Genomic DNA, 23,234 nt, shown 5'->3' with positions numbered 1-23,234 from the left:
TGCCAAGAGGAATCAAAATCTCTTTTGTCAGTACCATCAAGACGTGGGTCATACTACCTGGAACTGTCGGACTCTCTAGAATCACTTGGAGCAGGTTGTTAGCGAAGGAAAGTAAAAGCAGCACCTGTACCAACCTAGCAGGCAGGGCAGTCAGTCTGGCTCGAATAATCAGAGGAATAACTCATCTCAGCCACCTTTGGGAACGAGCAACGTTATCTTTGCTACACCGGGCAAGACTGGCTCATGTCCTACTAGGGTGATGGCCGTTTCGAACTCCCAAGCCGAGGAGGGGGGCTCTAAGCCGAAGAGACTGAAGCTAAGTGTGCCCGTCTCAGGATTTTCAGAGGAGGATAAGGTTGGGACCATCCAACCCCATGACGATGCCCTAGTGGTTACTCTGAGGATAGGGAATTATGATGTGAGAAGGGTAATGATTGATCAAGGCAGCGATGCAGATATCATGTATCCTGACTTATTTAAGGGGCTAAAGTTGAAATTAGAGGACCTCACCCCTTACGACTCGTCGTTAATAAGTTTTGAAGGGAAAGCCGTTATACCAAAGGGACAGATTCGGTTTCCCGTGCAATCTAGCTCCGAGATGGTCGAGGTGGATTTTATCGTGGTCGATGCATATTCCCCATACACAGCCATCCTTGCCCGGCCCTGGCTGCATGCTCTGGGAGCCGTTTCCTCCTCCTTGCATGTTTAGGTTAAGTTCCCTTCGGGGGAGTGCATCGAAGAGATTCTCGGCAGCCAATTGATGGCCCAGCAATGCATATCGGCCGCAGTGCTGCATCAAACCGAAACACAGTCCTCGACCTCGGTTGTGAAAGACTTATAGCAATTAACGACTCTGGACGTGCCCGACGTGGTGACAGCAGCGGAGGCCATATGCGAAGACCTTGAGAAGTTTTTGATATCGCATGATCCCAAAAGATTCTTCCAGGTTGGGGTATGTTTACCACACCAGGAGAAGATGGAATTGGTGGAGTTTCTAAAGAAAAACGTCGATGTTTTTGCCTGGGACCCTTATGAGGCTCCGGGGGTCGACCCAAGTTTCATTTGTCATCATTTGAACGTCATTCCTGCTATTCCTCCAAGAAGGCAGCCCCCTCGGCGTTCCTCCAGGGAGCACTCTGAAGCCGTTAAGGAAGAGGTGCTCAAGCTCAAGAGGGCTGGGGCTATTAAGGAAGTTTTCTATCCGGAGTGGTTGGCGCACACGGTTGTGGTCAAAAAGAAAAGTGGGAAATGGCGAGTATGTGTAGACTTCACAGATTTAAACAAAGCCTACCCAAAGGACTCATTCCCAATGCCGCGCATCGACCAGCTAGTGGATGCCACCGTCGGACATCCTCGGATGAGCTTTTTAGATGCCTTCCAGGGTTATCACCAAATTCCACTGGCAGCAGAAGATCAGGAGAAAACTTCCTTTATTACTCCAACAGGGAATTATCACTATAAAGTGATGTCGTTCGGATTGAAGAATGCTAGGGCTACTTACCAGAGGATGATGACTAGAATGTTTGAGTTGCAGCTTGGAAAGACCATTGAGATATACGTGGATGACATGGTAGTGAAGAGTAAGACAATATCTGCACACGTGAAGGATTTAGACAACACCTTTCAGGTACTTAGAAAGTACAAGTTGCGTCTTAACGCCTCGAAGTGTTTTTTGGTGTGAGTTCTGGGAAGTTCTTAGGTTATATGGTTACTCATAGAGGTATAGAGGTGAATCCAGCGCAAGTCAGAGCTATTCAGACCTTACGGCCACCTCGAAATCCTAAAGAAGTTCAAAAATTAACCGGAATGATCGCTGCTCTCAGCAGGTTCATCTCTCGGTCAGCTGACCGATGCAAGCCTTTCTTCCAACTTCTGAATAAGTGGAGGGGGTTCCAATGGTCTGAGGAGTGCGTTGTAGCCTTCCAACAACTTAAGGAATATCTTTCCCGGCCACCTATTATGTCTCGGCCTGAAGTGGATGAGGTCCTGTTTGCGTATCTGGCAGTGGCCGTCCATGCGGTCAGCCTGGTCCTCATAAGGGACGACGGTGGGGTGCAAAGACCGATCTATTACGTCAATAAAACGCTGAATGAGGTCGAGGTGCGTTACTTACTTTTGGAGAAAGCACTCTTAGCCATAGTTCATGCCACGCGAAGGCTTCCTCATTACTTCTAGTCCCACACCGTTATAGTTCTAACCCAACTGCCTCTCAAGTCAGTTTTGCGCAGCGCTGACTACTCTGGAAGGGTGGCTAAATGGGGAACTATTGTAGGAGCTTTTGACATCAAATACATGCCGCGCACCTCAATAAAAGGCCAGGTTCTTGCGGATTTGATGGCGGAGTTCGCCGAACCATTGTTGGAAGAAGCTGTAAAAGAATTACACATGGATGAAAAATCAGTGGGCGTGATCACGGGTATAGGAACCCCGACTTGGGAGGTGTATGTTGATGGGGCCATTAACCAGAAAGGGTCTAGTATCGGACTTGTCTTGGTATCCCCCGAGGGAATTATCTTTGAAAAATCTCTGAGGTTGGCATTCTCGACTACCAATAATGAGGCCGAGTACGAAGCAGTCCTGCTCGGCATGAACATGGTGTATAAGATGGGTGGAAAGGGAGTTCATATGCGTTCAGATTCTCAGTTGGTGGTCGGTCAGGTAACTGGGACCATGGAGGCTAGGGACCCAAGAATGCAAGAATACTTGGCCCAGGTTAAACGTTTACAATCTAGCTTCGATTCCTTTATCCTATCACACATTTCCAGAAGTGGAAATACACATGCAGACTCCTTGGCTACCTTAGCGACATCCTCGGTTCAGAGTTTACCTAGGACTATCCTTGTTGAAGATTTGCTAGAGCCGGCTCTTACTATTGTTTCTGCAGTTCGGATCCTATTAATAAGGCCTGGACCTAGTTGGATTGACCCTATGGTATCTTTTCTGAAAAATGACATTCTGCCCAATGACAAGTCTGAAGCAGACAAGATCTGTCGAAAGGCAACGAGTTTCTGGTTGTCTGAGGATCAGAAGCTGTATAAACGATCGTTCTTCGGACCATATCTGTTATGCGTGCACCCCAAGTCAATGGAGGCACTTTTGGAAGAACTGCACGAGGGGATTTATGGAAGCCACACTGGGGGAAGGTCCTTAGCCCATAGGGCCCTGACTCAAGGATATTGGTGGCCCAATATGCAGAAGGAAGCTCAGGATTATGCAAGAAAGTGTGATCAGTGCCAGAGGTTTGATCCTAACATTCATTAACCTGGAGGAACCCTTAACCCTCTCTCCAGTCCGTGGCCTTTCGCTCAATGGGGATTGGACATAGTAGGACCGTTTCTGAGGGTTATAGAAAACAAAAAGTGGTTACTTGTGGAGACCGACTACTTCACCAAATGGGCAGAGGCTGAGCCCTTGGCAAATATTAGGGACGTCGATTCCAAGAGGTTCATCTAGAAAAATATCGTCACAAGATTTGGCGTACCACATACACTCATTTCGGACAATGGGGTTCAATTTGACAGTAGAGCTTTTAGGAAATATTGTAGTGACATGGGCATCACAAATAGATACTCCACTCCAACCTATCCTCAGGGAAATGGGTAGGCCAAGGCTGTCAACAAGGTTATAGTTAGTGGACTCAAGAAAAGACTGGACGATGCGAAGGGCAGTTGGGTGGAAGAACTGTCGCATGTCTTATGGACGTATAGAACTACGCCACGTAGATCCACAGGAGAAACACCATTCTCTATGACTTATGAGGCCGAGGCCATGATCCCTTTAGAGTTTGGTTTCCCCACACTAAGGACAAGTACTGTTAGCCCAGAAAACAACAACAGCCTCATGGAGAAGAGCCTAGATCTAGTGGAGGAATGGCGAGAGACAGCTATGGTCCAAATGGCTTATTATCAGCAGAAGCTTAAACGAGGGTATGATGTCTGTGTGAAGCTCAGGCCACTAGCGCTTGGGGATCTGGTATTGAGAAAAGTCGTGGGTACTGCAAGAAACCCAGCTTGGGGAAAATTAGGACCGAACTGGGAATGGTCATATCGAATTATTTTTGTAGCAAGCATAGGGTCAAATCGACTAGCTGATTTAGATGAAAAAGTTGTACAACGTCCATGGAATGTAAACGACCTTCGAATGTATTATTATTAATAAAAGACACTTTTGTCATCTGTGACTTGACTTATAAATGTATATGAACTTATCAATAGCAACTCTCGTAATATCAAACAGAAACTTGGTTATGCATGGTCCTCAGACTACATACCTTGTGAAAATTGATATCTTATTATTTGTTAAACAGAACCTTAGTTATGCCGGGTCCTCGGGCCTTCTACTTTGGGGAAATTAACATCTTAAGTTCGTATTACTAAGTATCAAACAGAAACTTGGTTATGCATGGTCCTCGGACTACATATCTTGTGGAAATTGATATCTTATTATTTGTTAAACAGAACATTAGTTATGTCGAGTCCTCGGGCCTTCTACTTTGGAGAAATTAACATCTTAAGTTACTATTATTAAGTATCAAATAGAAACTTGGTTTGGCACGGTCCTCGGACTACATACCTTATGAAAATTGATATCTTATTATTTGTTAAACAGAACCTTAGTTATGCCGGGCCCTCGGGCCTTCTACTTTGGGGAAATTAACATCTTAAGTTACTATTACTAAGTATCAACTAGAAACTTGGTTTTGTAAGGTCCTCTGACCACATGCCTTGTTGAGATTGATGTTTGATTTTTTGTCGAACAGAACTACGGTCAAATTGAGACTTAAGTTATATATCTTTAAGTGTTAGGTAGAAATTTGATAAAGAAGGGTCCTTAGACTGCTGAAAGTGAACTTATTTGTTTCACAAGTATTAATTGTCCTCAAACTGCTAAAAGTGAACTTATTTATTTCACAAATGTTAATAGTTCCAAACTGCTGAAAGCGGACCTATTTATTTCGTTCTTTCTGTTCGCTGTGTGCTAATCAGAACTTTATGGTAAACATAAAGATGAAAAGATGAAATAAACATAACTTAGAGGAAAATCAAATAAAATTGTCGTCCATTAATTGTGTGAATATATATCATTACATGGAAAATTTCAAGTATAGAGAAAAAGAAGCCCTAAGCTCGGCCCTAAGCTCATGGAGGGGGGTCTTGCTGAGAAGTACTGCTAACCTTGGTGCTTTTTAGTTCCAATTCAAAGGCAGACAGGACTTTTTTCCCTTTGTCTGTTGTAGTGGTAGGAGGGACGATAGGCTCCATGCGTTGGCTTAGGCCCTTCTCGGCACCCCCACTCCCTTCCTTCTCTTTATTGGAACCTGAAGGTTCTGTAAGATTTGGAATGAGCTCTGGGACTATAGAAGGAAGAGCAGGAGGAGCTGCCTTAAGGGCAGGAGCAACAGCAGGAGCCTCTTCTATCTCCTGTATGTCAAGAGAGAGCTAAACGTTCTCAGATTTCCTCAGCTCGGAGGCTGAAGGAACCCCTGCTACGTTTAGAGCTTCCCCTCAGACCTGTTGACAGTATTCTCGGCACAAGGCCGCGAAAGCCTCTGTCAGCTGGTCTTCTGTTGCAGCCACCCTTTCTTCATAACTCGCCTGCTTCGCGGCCTCTAAAGAGCGCTTGAAGGTGCGAGCTTCCTCCTTCATTTGCGCGAGCTCCTTCTCCAAGTCTGAGCGTTCCTTCTGGGCTTAGAAGAGCTCATCATTCTTTTGGTGGAGAATTTTGCGCTGCCCTTTTACTTGAGTCCTCATAGTTCTCAAGCTGGCCTCGGCACCGTCTCTTTTTCTTTTCAGATCAGCCAGCTGAAAGGTGAGTTTCTCATTTTCTGCGAGGGTCTGGCCTAGGGACTTCTCAGTCTCCATCTGAATATCAGCCTCCATTCTGGCCTTCTTCCGAGAGTCCTCTACGAACTTCTCGGCTACAAAGACTTCTTGAACAGCCTACGACAAAGTGTAGAGAATTAGATATAGCAAAACACTCACTAATAATCCTATATTATGAAAAATGAAATATTCATAGGAAGTTAAACTTACAAGGGCTAATTCCCTTTTTAAAGACAAGAATAGCTGAGGTTGGCTCATCTTTTCCAAGGTTTCCATATCCTTGGGCAGCAGAAGAGGGCGTTCCAACACGTCGGCTAGGTGGTGGGCGTGGCCTTGTTGGACTGCCCTAATGCTGGACTGCCAAGAAATTGGTGCTCTGTCCAGTCTTAAGTCAAGAGACCAGGTAGCCGGTGCTCGGCGCACTTTGGCCATGTCTCTAATCTCCCCACTCTCAACTGAACGAGCCCGACCTTTGCCCTTGTCTAGCTTTTGCTGCTGAGCTGGCTGTGGCTGTTGTCGTGGCTTCTTTTGTTTTTCGCCACCAGTCTCTTCGGCCTCCCCCTTTCTTTTCTTCTTGGGCTCCTCAACTGGAAGTTTGGGTTCGGCTGGAGGAGGGGGAGGTGGCAAAGGCAGAGGAACTTGAGACCCTCCCGCTCTCTTCTGGGCAACTTTCTCACCTCTCTTAGTTAGAAGGCCTTGAAGCTTGTCCATTTCTTCTTCCTCGGAATCGTCTTCTGGATAGGCAACTACTAATCCTGCAACTCCGAAGGCCTCAGTGGGCTCTTCTTCCTCATCAGAAAGCACGACAAACTGGTTTCCTCAGGGTCTTTCGACGTCCTCGAGCTAAAACTTGTCTATTTCATCGTCCAATGTGTGTGAAGAGGACACTTGCTCCTTTGAGACAGCAGTTGCTTGAGAGTATGTTGAGAGAAGGATCACCACAATGGGACGCATGTCCAGAATGGTGTTGGGGTCTTCGGGGATGTCGTAGTCAACGAGAAAGTTTGGTCTTGCTACGTTTATTCTCTTGCACCTCCTATCTCCCGCGATAATCACGTTCTCTATCTCTTAGAAGGCCGAGGATATTAGGTCAAACCCTAGTATTAGTTGAGCCGGTCTCAGTTGTAGATCTTCACTCACGAAAACTTCTGAGCGCAGCACGTAGTTCAGGTCAGCGACGTTGCAATGGCTTAGGGGCGGGCGCACGAGTTGTTTGTCTGGGGAAAAAGACACCCAAAAAGGCAAATGTGGTCAGATTAGTAATGCATATAACAAATCGGAGTTAGACAGTTTGTGAAAGTAAATAAGCATTTAAGGATTTTTATATGGAATTACAAGGTTGGGAAATTAGATCCTAAGGAGTCACACCTAGATCTCCCCATATAACTAGGTAGTGCGGGCCGTCGTGCCAGCTGCCTGAGGCGATGAGGTAGTCGTCCTTCATGCTTTTATTAGACTTGGGAAAACAGGAAATTAACCTAACTACACTAGACCGGGATTTAATGTAATAGCCTACGTTCCTAAGTTTGTGGCATTCGTACATGAAGACAACATCATGCCAAGTGAGGTTCAAGCCCATCTGCTCGTTTAGGGCGTCGACGCTTCCTAAGACCCTAAATACGTTGGGGGCACACTGGTCAGGGCACAACCGGTGATTGCGAAGATATTCCCTAGTTATGCTTCTCATAAGGAGGGTCATCCCACCTTCTATGAAGGCAATCATAGGGATAATGACCTTTCCCGTATTCCTAGAACTACCTACGGCTTCCGCCGGACAGTATCTCAAGCCTACATCACTAGGAATCTGGTATTTGGCCCTAAAACCTTCCATCCCAGCGGTGGTGTCAACTAAACACTTAAATTTACCCATCTATGAGAAAGGAAAGGGAAAGTTTTAAGAAGGAAAATGGTTAGGAAGGGAGCCGAGGATAGAATCCGAGGAGAAAGGAGTAAAAGAAAAAGTAGGAACTTACGAGTTCGTAGTTATGCGAGTTTCCAGGGATTTGTTGAGAGAAAAGGCAATGACTGATGTTTTGATATGATTAAGTTCTGAAGAAATAAATGAAGGCACATATTTCCAAAGCGTTATGACGTGCGTAAAGCGGCCTCGAAATTGGATTCATCCCGCCAAATTTTCAGGGGGCAATATGGACCGTTGGATGTTCATCTCACCGTTGAATGTGGGAAACAAGGTGTAACTTGCGGTCATAAATGCGCGCGTTTTTTAAATTCGAAGCGCCAGACTGCATTTTCTGGGAAGTGAAACGATTTCCACATACGTGGTGAGGTATGAAACATGTGGGGGAAGTTTAGGTCGGATCAAAACTCCATTTTTCTCCTCAGATAGGGAAAAATAAAGTTTTGAGGGGCTATTGTGGGGAGTGAAAGAACCTAAGTGGGTATTTGGCCCTTGGGCTTTATCAATGGGCGCTAGTTCATTCTTGACTAAAGGCCTTTAAGGCCATGAGTTGGCTCACAAGCCGAGAGCCCAAGGATTCATTCGAGGAAGAGTCACTCCTCGGACAGACCAGTGACTACTTGGAGGTTCACTAGAAAGATCAGGGCAGAGTTCTGGAAAGACTGTAGGTTACAGAGGGAGTCCAAATACCCTCTAGACATTTCGGTGTAAGAGAAATATCTCAGGAAAAGGCTGCTGCCTCCACATTAAAGACCCTGCACCAACCTCCCTAGCCGCATTAATGGGGAAGTGACCCCTGAACAATAGAGTTCAGCCTTCTAGCTAGTATTTAAAGATTTCAAGAAGATGGTAGAAGAAAATTTTGGGGCGACACGTGGATAAAGGGAGAAGGAAATGAAGTATATAAGGGGAAAATGGGGTAGCAGAGGAGGGGGGCTTTTTGAAAAAGAGCTTAAGAAGGACTAAAAGCTGTAACCTTTATAAGAAAAAAGAGAAATAATATACAAAGGGTCCTCAGCCTACGTCCGAGGAGGTTCATTTTTCTCTATTTGTCCATTGTTTATAAATATTGTAATAATTTGGCCCGTTCATCAAGTTTCGAGCACCATCGAATTAGATTGCGAACCTACACTCTACAAATTCAATTGTTTAAGGCTCATTGAGCCTGAGTCCACGTATATTTTTGGATCCAGGTGCAATTGTGCACTTACACTGATGATAAAGTCTTCATTATTACGACTTTCATGATAAAATTAATCTTAGAAACTTGGATAGATTTTAAGTTACCAATTAACAAGGTACCAAAAAACCTTGAAACACACATAAGAAATTCCAAATTAGTTACGTTGTTTTCAAAGGTAGCTGTAACTTGTGGCAATTTGTTCTAAATTATTCTCAAAAGGAATCATGGTTCCAAAGACGAATATATTAATTACCAACAGCCACTAAATTTTTACACTAAATAAGTATTTCAATTTTTTTTTTTTTAAATGTGAGGGGCTTGTTTATCAGCTATTACCATAGAAGTCATTTTGCACTTTGAACAAAGATAATGTTTAAAAAAAAAAAAAAAATTCAAACAAACTGTAATGGTTTTTTTTTTAATATGGAAAATCCAAAACTAGTTTTAAGCACGGAAGAAGGAAAAAAAAAAAGGAATAAGAAGAGGTGCAGGGAGGTACCCGTGACTTTAATGCAAGATTTAGAAAATACCCTAAATCTTGCATTATACACAGAATAGCCACTTTGTTATACGCACTAAAATAGATTCAAACATTGTCAAATTATGTTTAACAAACGTTGTCAAATTATGTTTAACAAGAATTGTTAAATTATGTATAAATCATCAAACATAATTTCACCCATAGGACTTTTGACGTATGAGTTTTATTGATGTGAGTAGGTACCATTCAAGATAATGTATCTCTTAATTATAATCCCTATTTTCAAGGGAAGACCTTTTGATTCCAACCGTGTTGCCTTTGTGCATAAGTTTATTTATTTTTATGTTTAAGGAGATATGTGTTTATTTGTAACTGTACATAATAATTTATTTAGGTTGCATACGTACTTTTGGTGGGGATCATGCCAATTCGAAGTGCTTAATTTGAGGTTTTAAATTTAAAATCCTCAAATTGACTTTTTGCCCAATTTAATTGATGGACATTTAAGTCTAATACTTTGTATTTAATTAAGCATTGTCTTAAATTTGCTTTTGGAAGAGATAAATTGTTTTAATCTCAAGGATAAGTCAAGGACCTTGTTTTTATGGAAATTGAATCAAGGATTCTCTCTTTGAGAAATTGAATGTCCAAGCAATTTTCCCTTTTCTTTCATTTGCTTACTTGTCGGAATTTTAATGATATTTGGATTGAGGTTCCCAAATTTAATTAAGGGAATGAAAACTCCTTTGAAGCAATTTTATTTTTTATGAACATGTTTTAGGAATTGGGAATTGGAAAATTTCCTCAAATCAATTTTTATGGTAATTTTATTTTGCGAATTATTAACTCCAACCTCAATTAAGAAATTAGGAATCCCAAAAAAATTAGTCATGTTGGAATTTAAAATAATTTTGGGAATCAACGACTCCATTGAAATGTGGTGGAGTTGAGGACTTCATTAATTGGGTAGAGTCAAGGACTCCATTAGTTTTGTGAAGTCAAGGACTCCATAAATTTGGTAGAGTCAAGGACTCCATTAAAATATGGTAAAGTCAAGGACTCCATTAAAATGGTAGAGTTAAGGACTCCATAAATTTGGTCAATTAAAGATTCCAATTAATTTTGTAGAGTCAAGGACTCCATTGATGGGATAGTGTCAAGGACTCCATTAATTTGTTAGAGTCAAGGACTCCATTGATGGGGTAGAGTCAAGGACTCCATTAATTTAGTAGAGTCAATAACTTCATTGTTGGGGTAGAGTCAAGGAGTCCATTAATTTAGTAGAGTCGAGGACTTCATTAATTTGTTAGAGCCAAGGACTCCATTGATGGGGTAGAATCAAGGACCCCATTACTTTTGGGTGGAGTCAATGACTCCATTGATGGCGTAGAGTCAAGGACTCCATTAATTTAGTAGAGTCATGAACTTCATTAATTTGTTAGAGTCAAGGACTTCATTGATTGGGTAGAGTCAAGGACTCTAGTTGAGAAAACATTGCACCAAAACTTTAGAAATATTTTATTTGGTAATTTTCAAATAGGACTTAAGAGTTAAGGACTCTTGTATAAAGGTTCATGTATGGAATTAGGAACTCTTCATGAAACCCAACTCTATTTGTTTTTCCAAACAAAAATTCAGATTTGAGGAAGAGGGAGAAAGAGATATTTTGGTAGAGAAGAAAAGGACTGATGAAATCCCAACCTAATGTTGATGGTGCGTGTTCCTCCTTTACTTGTTGCTCTCTATCTTTCTTTTTTTTTTTTTCTCTCTGTATTTTGTTGTTTGTTTTCTCTCTATTTTTTTCCTTGCTCTATCTACGAGAGTGCATCTTTTTCTATTTCCGTATGTTTTTTCTTTTGCTTGCCGAAGGCTCTTTATTTATAGAGAAGTTTGAGAAATTGTTTCCACCTTTTTTTTTTTGTTTTTCTCAACTGACTAATTAATGGTCAATTTTCATGGACCATTATCTTCTTTCATATGTTCATGCCATCACCCACTTTTCAGCTTTTTGGTTTGTTTTGTTTCTAGAATTTTCTTTTCATAGGTACTAGGCAGCTCACGTGATCTCTTCTTCTTTTTTTAATTCAATTTTTGTTCCTGCTGTGGCCTCCTTTTCAGCCTTTATCTCCTTATTTTTCTCCTTTTAGTCCTTTCTTATAGGTAATGGCAGACTAGCTTATAGGTTGTTTGTTTTACTAGTTTTTGGACTCACATGATTATTATTTTTTTAATGTGTCAACCCTTATTTTCGGGTGAGGTACTTTTGTGTTTTTTTTTTTTTTTTTTTTCGTTGGTTTCAACAGAGACACAAATTGAAAGAGAGTTCAATAAAGGGAAAACCATACCTAATAGTACCCATTCTTCTTGGACTTTGGGTTGCATCGAAGGCTTAGCCTTTCCAACTACAGACCCAAAAAAATAAAGTAACATACACAGAGAGTGCAATCAAGATCGCACATTGAATCTACAGCTTTATAATTGAAATAAATCAATAATAAATTAAATCAATATCGAATCAAGAGAGAGTTACAAGTAGGGCTGTCCAGACAACCCGCAAGACCGACCCATCCGGCCAAACCGACCGGACCCGAACCGTCCGCCGCCCGATCCGACTACTCCGGCGGTCAGCAGCGGGTCCTCACTTTACAAAACCGATTCTGGCGGTTCGGGTGCGGGTCTCTTCCTCCAATACCCGAGCCACCCGACCCGACCGCCATATCTATGTTTAAAGGTCTGAAATCTTCAGTTCTCACTCTCAGACTCAGCTCTTCCTCTCACAATCTCTGCTACCCTTCACTGATATGACTCGTCTTCGATCTATTCCTCTCCATCGTCGACCAATGCCTCTCCATCGTCGATCAGCGCTCTTCGTCGTCGACCTCCACTCTTCGTCGTCGACCTCCGCTCTTCGTCCACAACGTCCCAGCTTGTTTCATCTCTTAGGTTCGTTTTGCTGTGGATTTGTGGATCTGTTCTCTGGGTTTTGTAATTTGTTCTTTGGATTTGTAGATGTTTTTTGGGTTTTTGTTCTTTGGATTTGTGGATCTGTTGTTTGGGTTTGTAGATCTGCTCTTTGGGTTGTAAATTTGTTGATTTTGTTCTTCAGGAATCAAACTTTAGTGTTTAATCTGTGTATTTCGGTCGAAATCAAAGCCGACCGCCGCCCGTCCGCCGCCCGATCCGACCCGACCAGTGGCTGTTCGCGGTCGGCGACGAGTCTGAAAATTCTCCACCCGATATGATCGAGTCGGTTGCGGGTTGGGCACAAACCTGACCCGGACCGACCCGTGGACAGCCCTAGTTACAAGGAACCTACCCACTCTTTGAAAAGAATTCGGAACAAAGTGAAACAATTATTGAAATATTAAAAAATGTGTAGAATGTTAAAATAAAAGTTAGGATGCTAGGTGTATTGTAAAATGGTAGTGTATAATTGATAAAGTAGATTTTTGAGATGGTAAAATAGGATAGGATAGGATAGCATTTCTTATTGTCGATGCTCTAAGTAGGTCAAGTTGGTTATATCCTTGTCGCGTGACTAGTGTCTTTCTATTATAAGTTGTTGATTAAAAATAGGAGAAAAAATTATTTCCGCTGCCCGGATTTGAACCTGTAATCTTTAATCTATAGAATTGCCAATGTGCTACAGCAGATGTCTTGCCAAATGTTGCATAATTATTTTACTTATCTTGATAACATTGCCCAACAAGTTGGAATCACAAACTATTAGCAACCTCAATTAATTTAAAATTTTGTGTTGCAAACAAACCAAATTATTGGTAGCTTTAAATATTTGCATCAACTCATCAGCTTCACAATTCACATTAGTTTATTGAGGTCCAAAACCTTTTATAAATATTCAAAATAAGATTTAGGTTCTATGAGAATTCAATTGAGCATTTTCTTCTGCAATGCCCCTTTGCTATAGCACTTTGGTGAGGTACAGAACTAAACTTTAGGATTGAACGCATTCAAGAACAAGTGAACAACCTTTACAGAGATGGCTAAAAGAGCTCATTGCAAACCCCAAAGAAGAGCTTATAAAACCACACTCAGATCCTACAAGTTATCCTGATAACCCATTGGGTGATTTGGTTTTTCCGTTTCCATAAAAACCTATGAACAGAGAAATGGAATGTCATTGCAGCATTATTAAGGGCCTGTTTGGATAAGCTGTTTGAAAATGAGCATTTGAAAAAATAGAGTTTTTAAAATGTGCATTTGGAAAACACAATTTTAAAAATTATATTAAAACGTTTGGTGAAATTTGTATATAGTATTAGTCTAAAATTGTTGTTTTGGTGCAAATTACCAAAAAGGACTGAAAAAGACTTAATTCTGATGATATTATTCTATCAAATTTGAAGTAGCTCATGAAAATAATAATAATAATATTCACTTCCCTCTAGCCTTTTCTTTAAATAAAAAAAATATTATTATCAAAATCAAAAACTAAATTAAAATAACCCCAATTACTTTCTCTTTCCCCAAAGCCAATATCAACCACAAATAATAAAAGTGAAAAAGAGCTAATAGAGAGAGAGCAACCAGATATTTCCTTCACACGGATAGCTTTTTATTGCAAACATGGAAAAAGGAGCTAGTGGACATGTTCTGATACAATTTCAATAGCAAAACTTGCTCCACAACCTCCAGATGTATCAATTACTTCGAGATGTGAATGATTCATCTTTGACTTCAATGAAGATTCCACTTGCTCCTTTGTCACCCCCATATCTGGCTCTGGCTCAGTCTCTGTGTGTGTGAGGTTCCTGGCTAGTGGACATGTTGTTCCTGCGAGTGGTACTTTCTCATTTCAATTTTCAATACTGCAACAATTGAGCTCATTTTTGTTGTATCAACATTCTCCACTGCCGTTCCAACATCCAACTGAGACCTTGAGCATAGTGTAGTCGCTGGAAAGTTAGGGTGGTGAGGTTAATTGTTGGCCAGTGATTTTGTAATTTAGCAAATGCGTGAGGGTATATCAGGTATTCAAGCCTTAAAAAGTATTACAAGATCTGCGTTTTAAGTGCCGTTTTCAAAAAGTTGGCTAGAACTCTGGTTTCAAAACATGATATTTTGCGTTTGAAAGAACGCAATTTCTAGTAAAATCACAATGCCAAACGCACACGTATTCGCGTTTTTATTAAAAACGCACGTCAAGGCTTTTAAAACAACCTATCGAAACGGGCTCTAATTATCAATTCTATGCACTCACATAGCAATCAAACAAAGCCAACCTCTCCAGAAACCGAAAATGAGAGACACAAGGATGGCAGCTGATGTTGAACATAGAAGGGGCAAGGACGAAAGACAATAACTAGTGTAGTATATAGATTTTGTGGCAATAAACTCATTAGGGATCATCGGCAGTAAAATTTTTAGAACAGCAAGACTCTTGTCCTTCCAAAAAGCACGCATTGGAGCAAAAGAGGCAGGCTATGACAGATTTATATTGTTGCTGCAAACAAGGGGTCGTGCCTAGAACATCGTTACCAAGCAAAGCCAATGGCCCTAGTTATGAGGACAAGAACTGAGCAACAAAGTATTTGTGGTGCCACCACCTATATTACAGAAGGCCTCCCAATTAGCTTGTTTTGCTACCCAAACTTGTACAAATGTTGTATGGATGTTGAAAGGAAAGCTAAACGAAAGAAAACCCTAAAAATGGAAGAGCCTTTTATTGTATAAATGGCTAGCTTAATTACATCATTAAGAGTGATTCTAATTATATAAGCACAAAGATAGGGAGAGAGCTTAGTGAGAAAAGTGGAGATTGTTATAACAGACTTACCAAACTAACCACCTAATACACGTGTGAGAATTAAAGCTAATAACTGAAAAATATAAATGAAACGATGTGTTTTGGTGTGACCGTAAATAGAGTGCTTTTAAGTGATAGGATGCGTTTGATCATTTCTAGGCTTGTCTCTATTTCTGGACTCATCACTGGTACTGGGCTCATTACTGGCCTTGCTGCTGAGGCTCAAGTATGATGACTGTTCTTCATCCCCCCTCAAGGTCATGGGGAAACACCACATGAGCTTAAAAGCTAACCAATGAAACCGAGGAGAAGCTAGGCCTTTGGTCAGAATGTCAACAATAAATCATGAGAAGAAACAAATTGAACTTGAAGATCACAATAGAGAACCTTCTCACGAACAAAGTGGTAGTCCACTTCAATATGTTTGGTTCTAGCATGAAACACAAGATTAGTAGCTATGGCCAAAGCAAAGACATTATCACACCATAAAGTGGGAGGTTTACGAAGGAAAACACCAAAATCTTTGAGCAAGATACATATCCAACATAGCTTAGCTATAGAAGGAGCAAGTGCCCTGTACTTAGCCTCAATAGAAGATCTAGACACTGTAGGTTGCTTATTCGCTAACCAAGTGATTGGAGAATTGCCAAGAAACACCAATATGCCAGAAATGGACTTCCTATCCATGGGATCACCAACCCAGTTTGCATCACTATAAGCAGAGAGAGTCAATAGACCAGGTGTAAAAGCTAAGCCCTGATAAATGGTCCCTTGCAAATACCTCAATATTCGTTTAGCAGATAACAAGTGATTAGAAGTAGGAGAGGCCATAAATTGGCAAGCTTGCTACACAGCAAAGGAAAGGCTAGGCCTAATGAAAGTAAGATATTGCAAGGCCTCCACCATACTCCTATAAGCAATAGGATCAGTTAGCAAAGGGATATCATTGGCAATGAGATGAGCATTAGGTGTACAAGAGGTTTTGTAAGGCTTGCACTCAAACATAGAAAATTTGTGAGAAGATCAGTAACATACTTAGTCTGATGCACAATAAGCCCAATAGAAGTATAATCAAATTGAAGCCCCAGGAAATAATGCAATCTGCCTAGGTCTTTAAAATCAAAGTCTTGACCCAATGTAGCAATAAGAGAAGCAATGAAGTTAGGATGATTACCAATCACAATTATGTCATCCATTTAGAGCAACAAGAAGACAAGATGGCCATCATGATCATATATAAACAAATTTCCATCAGCACCAGAGGCAACAAAGCCAACATGAAGCAACTGAGTACTAAACCTTTCAAACCAAGCCTTAGGGGCCTGCTTGAGACCATACAAGGCCTTATGCAGCAAACAAACATGATCAGGACAAGCTTGATCCACATAGCCTTGTGGTTGAGCCATATACACTTCCTCCTTCAGAATACCATGTAAAAATGCATTCCCTGCATCCAATCGCTTCAACTCCCAATTATAATTCACAACAAGAGTAAGAAGTATTCTAATAGTAGTAGGCTTAACCACAGGACTAAAGGTGTCCTTATAGTCCAAACCATACTACTAAAGGTAACCCCTAGCAACCAATCTAGTCTTATATCTGGCTATGGTCCCATCACTATTTCTTTTAAGCTTAAACACCCATTTGCAAGTGACAATGCTCTTATCAACAGAAGGAGGAACAAAGGACTAGGTCTACTACTTAAGTAGAGAATGCAATTCTAAATCCATAACAGCAACCCACTGAGGATGTCTAGAAGCCACAACAAAAGATGGAGGTTCTTAATAAGTCTAATCTATCACAACTTTAAAAATCTTAGGCTTAAGGATACCCAGTTTTGATGTTGTAAGCATAGGGTGATTGTTGACAGGAACAACAGAATTTGAGGGATCAGATGAGGAACTAGTAGGGAGTGAAGAAGAGCTAGGAAGAGTGGAGATAGCAAGTACAGCAGATGAAGTGGGAATAGAAGGTAAAGGAGGGTCATGCACACAGGAAATGGGATTTGAGGACTGAAAAAGTTTAAAAGAAAAAGACTCAACAGAAGTGCCAAAAGAAGAGGGAAAAGAAGAATCAAGACATGTACTAGCTGGAGCAGCAGTGACACCAAAAGAAAACCATTGTGCATTAGTCACATCAGTAGAAAAAGGAATATGAGCATGTGTAAGATCAGGATTGACAGCAAAGGGAAAAAGGTTTTCATTGAATAATGCATAGCAAGTAGTATAGACTTTATTGGTAGTAGGATCTAAACATAAGTACCCTTTGGACAAAGGTGGATAGCCTAGGAATACTCACTTCACATACCTAGGTTGAAGTTTGTGCTTATTATATGGTCTGATATAGGGATAGTAGGTACAACCAAAGGTCTTAAGGGCTGAAAGAGAAGGTGAAACAGTATTTACCTTTTCCCAAGGTGAGACAAAGTTAAAACAGAAGTGGGAGGCCAATTAATAAGAAATGAGACTGTGGAGAAAGCATAAGACCAAAAATTCAATGGCAAATGAGACTAATACAGTAAAGTTAGACCAGTTTCTACAATGTGTTTATGCTTTCTCTCAGAATTGCCATTTTGTTGGAGAGTGTGTGGGCAAGAGGTCTGATAAAGAATGTCATGCTCAAAATTGAAAGCTTGGAATTGAGAATTAGCATATCATTTGCCATTGTTAGACCTAAGCACCTTAATCTTAGTGGAATATTGAATCTCAACTAGGTTCTTAAAATTCTTAAACACAGTGAACAACTCACTCTTTTGTTTAAGAAGAAAGAACCAAGTAAATCTAGTGAAATCATCAATGAACACAACATAGTAATTATAGCCAAGCAAAGAAGATATAGGTGCTGGACCCCAAATATCAGAATGCACAATTTGAAGCATTGAAGTAGATTGAATTTCATGTTTGTTCAAAGGAAGTCTGTGCATCTTAGCACTTATACAAGGTGTATAAGAAGAACAACATACATCAACTTTATTGAATGTAAAATCAAGATTAACAGACTGAATAGCAGAATGAAGGAGTTTGGCACTTGGATGTCCAAGTCTATTATGTCAGAGAGAAATTTGAGTAGAACTAGCAGAAGCTTGTGAAGACCGACGAACCTGTGAGGTAGAAAAGGCAGTGGAATTGGATGAGTGCAAAGAAGATGGTGCAGGAATAGGGTAGACATCATCTTTACTCAATCCTTCATAAAGAATCTTCCCCGTAGGTAAATCCTTAATAGAGAATCTATAAGCATCAAAGTAGCAAAATGCATTGTTTTGCGGACAATATTTATGGACAGATAATAAATTGGAAGCAAGATCAGGAACTCTAAGTATATTAACAAGCTTAAAGTTGTGAGAAGATGTACATATCTCACCATTACCAATATGAGTGACAAGGAATTCTTGACCTTTACCAACAGTCACAATTTCAAAACCAGTTGTAGATTGTTGTTGCAGGGAGAGGTTGGCCAGGTTAGGTGTGAAATGATCTGAGCAACCTGTATCTGTGAGCCATCCATTAGCCATGTGAACCTGAGATGAATTAGCCACCTTAGTAGTAAGTTTGGATGGAGCATGCTTGCCTTTAAAGGCAAAATCCATTCTGTGATAACAATAAAGAGCTACATGACCATTCTTTCCACATATTTGACACTATGGTCTCTGAGATTGACCTTGAGACCCTGGAGGTTGTGATGAACTAGGCTGAGATTGATTGTATGGAGAAGAAAAAGTGCTATTGTTGAAATTACCATTAGGATTATAGCAGCCACCAGGACCAGAACTGCTACCTTTTCCTCCATTACCATGACCTCTCTGATTATTGTTTCTACCTCTACCTCTACCAAAACCTTGAGGTTGGTAATTAGCAACCATAGCCATAGTTGTTACATCAGACACACCAAATCTCTTCTGAATAGCTCTCTCCTCAACATTGAGAAGAGTATTAAGCTCTTCAACTGTAAGAACATCACTGCAAGTCCTAATAGCTGAACTGCATGAGTCATATTCCAATGGCAAACCATCAAGTGCAACATGAATGATATCTTCATCATCAAGAACAACTAATACTGCAGCCAATTTGTCACAAATTTTCTTAATCTTCTGGAAGTGTACATCAATTGAATTTGTGCTGTAAACACTCAATTTTGCACCAATAATTTAATCAAGGAAGATGACTAGAGTACCCAAAAAAAAAAAAAATTTCATTCTTGCATCACATGCATCATTTTGTTCTTGCATCAAATGCATTAATTTGTTCTTGCATTACATGCATCATGTCATTCATTACATATCATAATAATGATCTTGAGGTTCTAACGATCGCAACGGTGTGTCCGGTTTCTAAATCGAACCATCGGATCGGAAGAAATCACATGATCAAGTTTGCAAGATCCATATGCATTGTGTCTAAGAACAGTCGACCACACATAATTAATTTAAATTAATTTTGATTAGTCAAACGATTAAAATTAATTAAATAATTTTGTGATTGGTTGATAATTAGTGTTTAAGATAGGGATGCATGTATAGGAAAATGGATTATTGGATAACAATAAAATTATGGATAATCTGAACTTTATCAAAATCTATTTTAAGGAATTTATCCACAAGATAATGGTTCAAGATAATTGTTATTAAGAAGCCTAAATTATCCAGAAAAGAGATAAAAAATCATAGACGGAGGATGAAAACACGTCTAGATACAAGGATCGGCCAAAAAACCCTAAAAGATAAGTCCAGATAGCACCCAAACACGAAAGTGCATTTGGCCTCTAAAAGCCAATTCGGCACATTTGGAGTGTCGAACGACACTTTGCGAATTACACTTGGTTGGGCTTTGGCCCAACGGCCTTCGAGTGACGATAAGGTACACCCTTTTTGACCTTTTCGCAAAATGATGCGTCTGGATTCAAACCCTAATCTTCTGTACCTATTTTTTAGAATCCTCTGACCTCTATAAATAGAGACTAAACCTAATACTTCAACACTTTTTTGGCTACGCTCTGAGAGGCATACGATTTAAACTCTCCAATCACCCATATTTTCTAATCCATTCTCTGAGTGTTACTGCCTAAATTAGGATTTTTAGGTTTCAAAGAGAATTGAACAAATTTCTTTAAACCCAAAAACATCCTTTCAAGAACAAAGTATGCTCATGCAAGAGGTTGTTCTCTAACCCTTTTGTTCTTATATTTCTTTAATCATGATGATGTATGCTCTCTTGTTTTTAAACATTCATATTCTGACTTGTTAATGTAGATTGTGAAAATATGATCTTGTTTTTATTGTTTCTATAATCTATTTAAAAAAAATATTGTTGAAACAACCAACCATCAAAAGACTCCATATTGATGTTGCCCACTACTTAGAGCTTGATGGATGGTCAGACTTCAGGCCTCTAATCTACCATCTAAGGAGGGGTCGCTCCTCGGACAACATCACTTGTTCACTGTGACTTGACCTCTTCTTTGACTTAATAACCTATCTGTCTTCGCCAATATCTATCTGTCATCGCGGCCCATGGCCCAATATCCTTATCTGAGCCCTTCGTCCTCACAAAAGTGGTGTAGAATTTATTTATTTTAGAATCTAGAAAAATATTAGTTAAAATATATGTATAATATATATATATATATATATATATATATATATAGAGAGAGAGAGAGAGAGAGAGAGAGAGAGAGAGAGAGAGAGAGAGAGAGAGAATTTGGGGGGGGGGGGAAACAAAAGTAGTGAAACACGGGTTTTTTTTTTTTTTTTTTAAACCGGCGGCATTAAAGCAAAACTCAAACGCGTCAGCTTAAACCGCCATCAGCCCTTACATATAACTCACTCTGTCTCCAGTCTCCACCATAACAACACTTTCACTTTCTACACTCATTTCGATTCCGCAAAGAACTCTTACTTGCAATCTTGCTCGCTCTCTCTAAAACCCTAATATTCATCCATGGCTTCTCAATGAGTTGCTCTTGTTTTGTTTTTTATTTACTCTTCTCCTTCTCCTTGGGAGGAAGAAGAACAAGAACAAATTGGCAGTCCGAAGAGTGTTATGCACATCGTTGCAACAAATATAATTATTCTTCTAAATTTATGAAGTTTTGAATGTATTACATCTATTGCTCTATGGAATTCTAGATATGTTGCTTTATTTTTTTGTAATTATTGTTGCTAAAATTTGATAAATTGCTTTGTTTATTTGTACTATCAAATTATTATAATTTAAATAAGAAATGAGATTAAATTCTATAAGAATTTGGTGTGAATAGGGATGGTCTAATGTATAACCAACCTTACCCGATCCAAATATTTCAGGTAATATATGGTTCTTAATGGGTAGAAGGTAATTGAGTTGGTTTTGGATATTACCCAAATTTTCAGGTAGGGTTTAGATATTACCCATTTAACTAATTACTTCTAACCCAAGCCCAACTCAACCCAATTATTATGGGTAAACTCTAACCCACCCAATTACCCAATAATCAAAATTACCAAATTGCCCGTAAAACTTCAAAAAAAACCCAAGTACTCCTAAAATCCTCTTAAATTGCCAAAATATCCCTGAAACCTAAAAAATGATTGAAATACTCCCGAAACCTAAAACATGACCAAAATACCCTTGAAACCTAAAAATTACCATAATACCCTTAAACCTAAAACAAGATAGATTTACTCCAAAAACTTAAAACATGACCAAAATACCCCCGAAACCTAAAAATTACCAAAATACTCCCTAAACCTAAAAAATGACCAAAATACCCCCATAAACCTTAAAAATGACTGAAATACCCCCTAAAAACTAAAACATGACCAAAATGCCCATAATCCTAAAAATGACCAAAATACCCCTGAAACCTAAAAATTATCAAAATACTCCTTAAACCTAAAAAAAATGACCGAAATACCCCCAAAACCTAAAAATTACCAAACCCGAAAGCTAAAATTACAAAAATACCCCCCAAAACCTAAAAAATGACAAAAATACCCTCTAAGCCTAAAAAATGACTGAAATACCCCTGAAACCTATAAAATGATAAAAATGCCCCTAAAACCTATAAGATGATAAAAATACACCATAAACCTAAAAAAATGACCGAAATACCCTCAAAACCTAAAAAAAATGATGAAAGACCCCAAAACTTAAAAAATGATAGAAATGCCCCCAAAACCTAAAAAATCACTTATGGTTATTGAATTTTTATGAACAAAGATGGAAGATGGCCATCAAGCTCTATTTTAAATCACAGTTAATGAAGAGTAATGTTGTGAGTTAAACAAAATTATGTTGTTTTAATTCGATCCTTTTTGTTTCACTAATGAGTAATGTAATATATTTTAATTATAAATGTAGGCTTATAATGTAATGAGATATTTCTTAGATGGTTAGACTTACTGTTATATAATGAGATATTATAAATCTTCTTGTTAAGTGATGTGATGATGATGTTAGTTCATAAGAAATAAGGATGATTCTGACCAAATTATTCAAGTTCAACGCCATTACACTTAAGTAAAGGTTAATGGTCAAATTCTTTATAATCCTTATGATGATGTTCACATTAATGTAAGTTTTAATTTGAAGTGTTATGCTACTTATTGTATATTTTATTTTAATAGTCTATCTTGTGTTTTTGTTTGTTGTGTTTAGGCTACTAAAGGAAAGCCTAGTTATATATGCAAGATTGTGGAGATGTTTGAGGCTGTGGATGGAAGTTATTATTTTACAGCTCAATGATATTATAGAGCTGAGGATACAATAAGTGTCATCTTAACATCATCTCTTAATTGATTTTGGTCCTCAATATTTAGCTTGAACAATTGAAAATTAACAATCGCTAGGATTCCTTTGAATGTATGATTTCAAGTCCTTATATACGTTCTTTGATTTTTATATAATGTGATAGTAATTAAAGTTTGTTTTTCAGGTTAATCAAGCAAAGAAAAAGTCAATTCCCAATTGTGATTATTACTATGACATGCTCTATTTATTGTCATATTTTACATTTGTTAAGTTACTAGCATGTTGGAATTTTGTGTTATTCACAACAAATTGTATTTGTGTTTCTAAATTTGAAAGACT

The 23,234-nt window shown here is 39.3% G+C and overlaps 1 pseudogene; it reads left to right on the top strand.

Moving 5' to 3' along the window:
* The first annotated feature begins 22,371 nt into the window (after nucleotides 1–22,371).
* Nucleotides 22,372–23,234, top strand: part of LOC142635236 (DNA (cytosine-5)-methyltransferase CMT3-like) — a 101,981-nt pseudogene continuing 101,118 nt past the window's right edge.

The sequence above is a fragment of the Castanea sativa genome, chromosome 5 (genome assembly GCF_040712315.1).
Source record: "Castanea sativa cultivar Marrone di Chiusa Pesio chromosome 5, ASM4071231v1".
NCBI classification, from domain to species: domain Eukaryota; kingdom Viridiplantae; phylum Streptophyta; class Magnoliopsida; order Fagales; family Fagaceae; genus Castanea; species Castanea sativa.
This window is presented reverse-complemented; position numbering and strand designations above follow the sequence as displayed.